Source organism: Mirounga leonina, unplaced genomic scaffold (assembly GCF_011800145.1).
Source record: "Mirounga leonina isolate KUSES-001 unplaced genomic scaffold, KU_Mleo_1.0 Mir_125, whole genome shotgun sequence".
NCBI lineage: Eukaryota > Metazoa > Chordata > Mammalia > Carnivora > Phocidae > Mirounga > Mirounga leonina.
In genome coordinates, this window is record NW_023270305.1 from 55,748,454 (window position 1) to 55,758,006 (window position 9,553).

At 35.5% G+C, this 9,553-nt stretch overlaps 1 pseudogene; it reads left to right on the forward strand.

The window, feature by feature from the left end:
• The window catches only part of LOC118007562, a 31,271-nt pseudogene extending 22,665 nt beyond the window's left edge, over positions 1–8,606 (forward strand).
• The last annotated feature ends 947 nt before the right edge of the window (positions 8,607–9,553 follow it).

Consider the following 9,553-nt stretch of genomic DNA (forward strand, 5'->3'; position numbering starts at 1 on the left):
AAGGAAGGAAGGAAGGAAGGAAGGAAGGAAGGAAGGAAGGAAGGAAGGAAGAAGGAAAGGAGGGAGGGAGGGAGGGAAGAAGAACACAAGAAACAGCCTGAAAGAGCCCCTAATGTTCAAAGCTGGAACAACTTTTCAATAGAGTAAATAAAGAGTGTTGGAATAGAACTCATAGAATAAAATAAATGTTCATAGAAACTTATTGATATAAATAAGTAATCAGATTAATGAATAAATGGAGGAGACATGACAGGTCTTCCTTTTGTAAAATTCTAACCAATATGTATGGGGAGGGATAAGAGAAATAAAGGATATTCATTAGTCAGTCACTACAGCAATAATTGTCGCAGAGAAGATCCATTGATGAATACTAAAATTAGGGAAAATTAGGGGAAAAGTTTGATGAGGAAAAGATTTGCATAGTCTCAAGCATGTCCCCCAAGATACTTATGAAGTACAAAAGGAAAGAATAACTTTACTGTGGGGAAACCCAACAGACACCATCTTAACCAAGTGATCAAGGTAAACATCACCAGGAATAACACATATCAACATCATGAACCCTTGATATGATGCCCTGAGAAGGGTACAATATTATTGTGGTACTTTTGAAAAGAATGCATAATCTCAATCTAAACATGACGAAACATCCAATCCCAAATTCAGGGTCATCCTCCTACAAAATTACTGATCAATACTCTTCAAATGTGTCATCTTCATGAAAGGCAAGGAAAGACAGAACTGCCATAGATGGTATAACAAGTACAAATAACAACCAAATGTAATGTGGGACACTGTGTAGAATCCTAGAAAAGAAAAATAACATGGGAAATTGGTAAAATTTGAAAAAGGTCTGTGGTTTCATTAATATTGTACCAGTGTTACTTTTTTTTTTTTTTTAAAGATTTTATTTATTTATTTGACAGAGAGAGAGATAGCGAGAGCAGGAACACAAGCAGGGGGAGTGGGAGAGGGAGAAGCAGGCTTCCTGCCGAGCAGGGAGCCCGATGTGGGACTCGATCCCAGGACCCTGGGATCATGACCTGAGCCGAAGGCAGACGCTTAACGACTGAGCCACCCAGGCGCCCCCAGTGTTACTTTTCTGTTCTTGATAATTTTACTATGGTAATGCAAGATATTAACATTAGAGGAAGCAGCATGAGAGATATAAGAAACTCTTTGTACTATTCTTGAACACTTCTGTAAGTCTAAAATTAGATTAAATAGTTTTTGAATAAATTTTTAAAAGGGACTTTGAAGTAGAAACTTGGGGGCCCATGATGTCTTCAACTTCCTCATTTTGTACATTATAGGCCCCAAAATATTGAAGGACTTACCTACAGCACACAGTTTGGGAAAAGCCAAGATAAGAACTTCGAGCGTTGCCAAGTTTTTGGTATTACTTTCCTGTGGTCCAGTGTATAAAAATAAGAGCTTCATTCGTCAGAAATTGGTAACTGTTGGGCATCCTGTCTGAATTAGACCTTTGCTAGGAAGTTTCAGCTTCCGGGGTTTACACAATGTGGAGATGAATGTCAAAATTCTTTTACATATCTTTTGTCATACTGTCAGTATGCATTACATTGACTAAATGACATTGAATAAATACAGCAGTGACAAAAATGCTCTATCGCAGATAGTCTTGCTTGTCTATACTGAAGATTAGTAAAGCTGCCAGATGTTACTAATTTAAGGGGAAAAAAATCAAAATTTATAAACAAGATATATTTAATTATATTTATTCACATTTTAAAAAATCCTCAACTTTTGAAATGTGAATATCAAGATGCCTTAATTTGGGAAGAAATGTTTGATTCACAAAATAGTAAGTTATACAGGCTAGAAGCACATTTATTTAAAAAAATATTTTTCTTTAATTTCAAGCCATCAGTTATAACTTAAAGAAGTTTTATTTGTTTTTAAAACAGAGACAAGAACTATTTAACCTGCAATGCTGTCTCATTTCCTTATTAATTAACTGTCCAGTTTAGCATTCAGTCAATGAATGTTATCTTTAGGCCTGACAATAATTTTCCTAAATTTCTTTATTGAAAGGTATTCTTTTCATGTCCATCAAAGTAGAAATTAACAACAAAAAAAATATATTAAAAAATGTTAATGGTGGAAGCAAAAAAAAGGGGGGGGATCAGCTCTTACTTGGATTCATGTTATTTATAGATACAAGTCGTCAGGCATATATTTCCAAGCTGAGAGCCTTGGAAGTTTGGTAAGCCCCAGAACTACTCTTGAGAGTTACCTACGTGGTATGAAGTGAGTTAGGCCGGTCAGAGCTGCCTGTTTCCACATATCTCCACTGCTGAATTGCCCATTACCTGGGACTCTGGCATTAGTGTTTTAGAGATAATACCTGTCTATGATGAGAGGAGAGAAAGCTTATCAGAGAGCCTTGGATTTGGGGTTGTAGAATGTTTTACCAATAATTATTTTTGTTGCCTTAGACATACCACTTTATATCTCTTGTTCTACATTTCCCTTCTGAAAAAGTTTCTTCAATTTTATCATTCTATCTCTAGTATTAAAGAAGATGCCACTAAAGTTCACAGAACCACTGTGCCTGGACCTTGTCTGACTCTATCACGGTGTTACCTTTCTATCTTCCTTGCCAGGAATATAATTCATATGCCAAATTTTAAACCAGTTTTAAATATTTGTATATAATCTTTTTTGTTCCTTTTCTTTTTTTAAATTTAAATTCAATTAATTTACATATAATGTATTATTAGTTTCAGAGGTAGAGTTCAGTGATTCATCAGTTGTATATAACACCCAGTGCTCATTCCATCACATGCCCTCCTTAAGGCCCACCACCGTGTTACACCATCTCCCCACCCCCCTTCTCTCCAGCAACCCTCAGTTTATTTCCTATGGTTAAGAGTCCCTTATGGTTTGTCTCCCTCTCTGATTACATCCTATTTTATTTGTCCCTCCCTTCCATTATGATCATCTGTTTTGTTTCTTAAATTCTACATGAATGAGATCATATGGCACTTGTCTTTCTCTGATTGACTTATTTCACTTAGCATAATACCCTCTAGTTCCATCCATGTCATTGCAAATGGCAAGATTTCATTTTTTAATGGCTGCATAATATTCCATTGTATATATATACACCACATCTTCTTTATCCATTCATCTGTGGAAGGACATTTGGGCTCTTTCCATAGTTTGGCTATTGTGGACATTGCTGCTATAAACATTGGGGTGCAGTTGCCCCTTCGGATCACTACATTTTTATCTTTGGGGTATATACCTAATAGTGCAATTGCTAGGTTGTAGGGTAGCTCTATTTTTAACTTTCTGAAGAACCTCATACTGTTTCCAGAGTGGCTGCACCAGTTTGCATTTCCACCAACAGTGTAAGAGGGTTCCCTCTTTCTCTGCATCCTTGCCAACATTTGTTGTTTCCTGATGTTAATTTTAGCCATTCTGACTGGTGTGAGGTGGTATCTCATTGTGGTTTCGAGTTGTATTTCCCTGATGCCGAGTGATGTGGAGCATTTTTTTATGTGTCTGTGGGCCATTTGGATGTCTTCTTTGGAGAACGTCTGTTCATGTCTTCTGCCTATTTCTTTTTTTTTTTTTAATTTTATTTTATTATGTTAATCACCATACATTACATGATTAGTTTTTGATGTAGTGTTCCATGATTCATTGTTTGCGTATAACACCCAGTGCTCCATTCAATACATGATATTTCCTTTGCTGTGCAGAAGCTTTTTATCTTGATGAAGTCTCAATGGCTCATTTTTGTCTTTGTTTTCCTTGCCTTTGGAGACGTGTCTAGCAAGAAGTTGCTGTGGCCGAGGTCAAAGAGATGACTGTCTGTGTTGTCCTCTAGGATTTTGATGGATTCCTGTCTCACATTTAGGTCTCTCATCCATTTTGAGTCTATTTTTGTGTGTGGTGTAAGGAAATGGTCCAGTTTCATTCTTCTGCATGTGGCTGTCCAATTTTCCCAACACCATTTGTTGAAGAGACTGTCTTTTCGCCATTGAACATTATTTCCTGCTTTGTCGAAGATTTGTTGAGGTCCATTTCTGGGTTCTCTATTCTGTTCCATTGATCTATGTGTCTGTTTTTGTGCCAGTACCATACTGTCTTGATGATGACAGCTTTGTAATAGAGCTGGAAGTCTGGCATTGTGATGCCACCAGCTTTGGTTTTTTTTTTTCAATATTCCCCTGGCTAGTCAAGGTCTTTTCTGGTTCCATACAAGTTTTATGATTATTTGTTCCAGCTCTGGGAAAAATGTTGATGGTATTTTGATAGGGATTGCATTGAATGTATAGATTGCTCTAGATAGCATAGACATTTTAATTACAATATTTGTTCTTCTAATCCATGAGCATGGAATGTTTTTCTATTTCTTTGTGTCTTCCTCAATTTTTTTCATGAGTGTTTTATGGTTTTCAGAGTACAGATCCTTTACCTCTTTGGTTTATTCCTAAGTGTAGTGAACAGGGAATGAGGTTCTGGGGCAAAACTCTCTTATCAAAAAACATACATTTGTCAGAGATAGTAAATATAACTTTCATTTAATGGTTTAAGGTTCAAATAACATTTTACACATATCACTTAATCTTCTAAATAGCCCTAAAATAGATATTATGTGATTTTATGGAAGTTGAATCTGGAGCTAAGAGAATGGATGCCTAGGATCATCCATTAGTTAGTAAAAGTTGGAGCACATCCAGCTACCCCACTTTCCACTCTATCATACTGTCTTGTGGACACACCAATTAGCATAAGTTGTTTGATAAATGGAGAGTTCTGGAACCACATACGGACTCTTAAGTCTTTTTCAGTATCTGTGCTTAATAATAAGTGGGTGAAAGGAAAAGAGGAAGACAAGTATTATTTGACATTTTATTTTGTTTTAGCCTGTGCAGATGGTGCCTCCTTTGGGCATTTCTCCCTACAATTTCCTCACAGCATTCACATGGAATAAGCAGTGGTAGCTTGGGAAATTCTTTTATAGGAATACCTCTCTTGACTTTGAGGTATAGAAAGAGAAAGACTTTGAATGAATACACTTGAAAGTGAACACTGCATTGTATGAGACTTGAAATACATCAAACCTAAAGAGCCTTACTTCTGAGCCTGTTCTTGAAAGGGCTTGAGAAGGCAGAATGAGTCATGTATATGATCGAAATTAAAGAAAAACTGTCCAAAATTCTCATTGACTGTCACATTTCTAAAGTTAAAAAAAGTGAAAAATGTGATTGTATAGCAAGTCTCATCCTGAAATCCTAGAAAATGACAGTTCTTAGGACTGTAGGGAGGGGACAAGGGAGGAAGACTGGTTATACAGAACAAAGAAAATTAAAGTAAAAATTCTTAGAGCTTAGAAAATATTAATTTTAGGTAAGAGAATAAATGAAATCTTTACTCAGGGAATCAGCAATAATAAGGCTGATTAGTCAAATTAAAAACCTTTGACTTCAGAATCATGATTACATAGATATGAGAAAAATCCTAGCTTGTGGTCCTGGGCAGCTCCTTAATTACTATATGTATGTACCTTATAGTACATTAAGTATGATATCTGCAATACAAAAAAATTTTGTTCAGGAAAAGCTGTGAAATGGATACCATACACCTTTATTACCTCTCAACATATACCACTTCCCTTTTTGCTGTCCCTTTAACCAATACACACCTAGTGCAGAGTTTGGGCAATGACTGCTTAGTTTCTATCCTGACATCACTCACTTACCAACCTACTGACCTTCGGCCAGTATCATAACCAGGAGATTCCAGGACCCTTAGCACAGTCTAAGGCCAAATCTATTCTGACTGGTTAGTGTCTGTACAATATTGATTTTTTTTAATATGACTAATAATACTCCCAGAATCAAGCACTCTCATTCATTGTTTGTAGATGCATAAAACATTTCATAAACATACACAAAACTGGTAACAGTAATTACTACTAGCGATGGAACTTAGATGAAGGAGGGAGAAGGAGGAATTTCTTTTCACCATATATGATTTAGTTAAGTTTGTACCATGAGTATATATTGTCTCATCAAAGCAGTGATTATTTTTTTCTTAAATTGAGCAAACTTACAAACATAAATCTAGGGAATCTATAAAATAATTAATTGAAATAAGCATTTCTATGATTCCCCTTAGAGAAGCAGCATATAGGAATTAATGGTGTCCTATCTGCAGTATTTGTTTTTCATTTGTGTCTGAGCTGAAAACCTCTCATTCAATTTAGTACAAGTCAGTATTTGAAAGTATTTTGTAAAATCTTTCTTTTTTTCATTTTTAATTATCTGCAATAATTCTGAGAGGCAGTTGCCTTTATTACTGCATTTTATAGATAAGTATACTGGACTACAAAGATTTTTTTAAAAATTTTTATTTATTTATTTGAGATAGAGAAAGAGCAAGAGAGAGAGCATGAACAGAAGGGGAGGGGTAGAAGGAGAAGGAGAAGCAAGGAGACTGACTCAGGGCTTGTAGGGATCGATCCCAGGATCCCAAAATCATGACCTGAGCTGAAGGCAGATGCTTAACCAACTGAGCTACCCAGGCACCCCTGGACAAAGATATTAATTAGCTTGCTTAAAATCACACAGTATATGAAAGATAAGATTCAAATCATTTTTTACTTTTTAAAAATTTTATTCCTGTTATTTTTAAAACAGATTTTATTTTTCAGAACAGTTTTAGGTTCATAGCAAAATTGAGCAGAAGGTATGAGATTTCCCATATAGCCTGTCCCCACACAAGCTTAGCTTACCCCATTATCAACATCCTTCAGTAGCATGGTACATTTCTTATAACTGATGAATCCACATTAACATATTATAATTACCCTAAATCCATAGTTTAAGATTAATTCTTGGTGTTTTATATTCTATGGGTTTTGACAAGTATATAATGACATGTATCCATTATTATGGTATCATACACAGTATTTTCAATGCCTTAAGAATTCTCTACACTTTGCCTATTCACCCCTCTCTTTCCCCTAAGCTATGGCAACTACTGATATTTTTACTGTTTCATAGTTTTGTCTTTCCTGAATGTCATATAGTTGGAATCATACAGTAATTAACCTTTTCTGATTGGCCTCTTTCACTGAGGAATATGAATTTAAGTTACCTTTATGTCTTTTAATAGCTTGATAGCTCATTTCTTACTATCACTAAATAATACTCCATTACCTGGATGCACCACAGTTTATCCATTTGCCTACTGATGGACATCTTAATTGCTTCCATGTTTTGGCAATTATAAACAAAGCTGCTGTAGACACCCATGTGCAGGTTTTGGTGTGGATATACATTTTCAGTTCTTTGGGTAAATAACCAAGGAGCGCGATTGCTGGATCATATGGTAACAGGCTATGTTTAATTTTGTAGGAAACCTCCAAACGGTCTTTCAAAATGATTCGATCATTTTGCATTCCCACAAGAAATGAATGAGAATTCCTGATGCTTCACACTTCATCCGCATTTGTGTTGCCTGCTTTAGAGTTTAGCCACTCTGACAGGTGTGTAGCGGTATCTCATTGTTGTTTTAATTTGCATTTCTCTAATGACATGTCATGTGAAGCATCTTTTCATATGTGTATTTGCCATCTGTAACTTTTAAATTTTGGGGCCACAAATCTGTACACATTTTAAAACATTTGCCAGCAGATGTGGGGGGTCAACCTCTAGAATTAGAAATGAGCGGTAGCTGATGTCTGAGGGCTGAGGGGTTGTGTTTGGAACAGGCTGAGATAGATATCAGAGGACTTGGATCCCAGCTACAGGACAGTATTCCAGTTGAGAGCTCTCTCTCTTGCTCTTTCTCTATCTACAGGACAAGTGGACCTTTTGAAAGTCATGATTTTCTTTGGAAAGACTTTTCTTATGTGAAAAATTAATTTTCCCTAGTCATTCTCTTGAATTATCAGGAAAAAAAAAAACCACTTTGCAGCTTGTTAGGTACTGAATTGTACCCTCCAAATTCATAAATGGAAGCCCTAACTCCCAATGTGACAGCATTTGGAGATAGGGCCTTTAATGAGGTAATTAAGGTGAAATGAGGTCATAAGGGTGAGCCATAATTTCATCAATGTCCCCATAAGAAGCAGAAGAAACAGCAGAGACTTGCATGTGCAAAGGGCATGTGAGGACACAGAGAGAAGGCAGCTGTCTGTGAGCCAAGGACAGAGACCTTGGGAGAAACCCACCCTGCCAGTATTTTGATTTTGGACTTCCTGCTTCACAGTGTGGAAAAATAAATTTCTGTTGTTTAAGCCACCTGGTCTGTGGTGGCTGTTTTGTTATGGCAGCCCTAGCTGACAAAAATACAGCTCAACAAAAATGAAATGAATTTATCCACATTAAGACACACCCAGGGTCTATGTGCTCTACGAAAATTACAAGTTATAAATGGAATTTAAGGCACTGCAGTGTATTCAGTATCTTCCATTTTGTCCTGGCTCAAATCTTTCACTGGATATTTTGAGTAGTAATGATGAAACTGCTGGTTTTTTTAAAGATATTTTTAATGATCCATAACAAAATAAAGGAATGGGAGAACCCCTTGTGATGGCAGAATATAAACTTGGTTTACTATAGTGCAGTTGCACCATTCATGAAAATAGAAGGATTGCATCTTGTTCATATTTGTCTTTTTACTATAATTTGATGTACACAACATTAAAAGTACTGACACATAGCAGTTTTGCCCCCCAAAAGTAAAATTCTGCTCCTGCAAAAACAGACCAACAAAATATATGCTAAAAGCATGAATCCTCCAGTATAACATTTTGTCTGATTTAAAATGATTCAAAACATTTAGCAAATGACATGACAACTAAAGGAACACAGTTGGATTTTGTTGTCTCAAAAACTTTACTTAAATATTTTATATCATGTTGATGTATTTTTATATTTATTTTTAATTTATTGTAGAAAAACTCAACTATATCTAGAAATAGAAAGAAAAGCATAATAAAGTCCTTCACCATTACCCATCATCAACAGTTATCAACACCTGGTCCATCTTGTGTTATTTATACTCCTACCTATTTCCTCTTTTTAAGTCATTTCTGAGCAAACCTAAGATGTTGTATTGTTTCATCTGTAAACACTTCAGTATGTTTCTCTGAAATAGCCCTTTTTTAAAGATACCCATGTTTTCATTATTATTCTAAAAATTTAACAATAAATCCCTAATATTGGAAAAGATTAATCATTTTTCAAATTTTTCCAATTTTCTCACAAATGCCACAATTGTTTTTACAGTTTTTTTTTTTAAATTAGGAATCAACTAAGTACTAGTTGTTGCAATTAGTTCAGATATCTCTTAATTCCCTTTTAGTATGTAAGTATTCTCATCTCTCTTTTTAAATTACTTGCAACTTATTTATTGATTTATAAATAAGATCCTTTGTCCAGTAGTTTCCTACAGTTTAGTTTTTGCTGATTGCATCCCTCATGTGTCTTTTAACATGTTCTTCTCTCTTTTTCAGAAGAGGTCATGGAGAGAACATGACTGCCAGTTGACCTTCGAGCTGGACCTG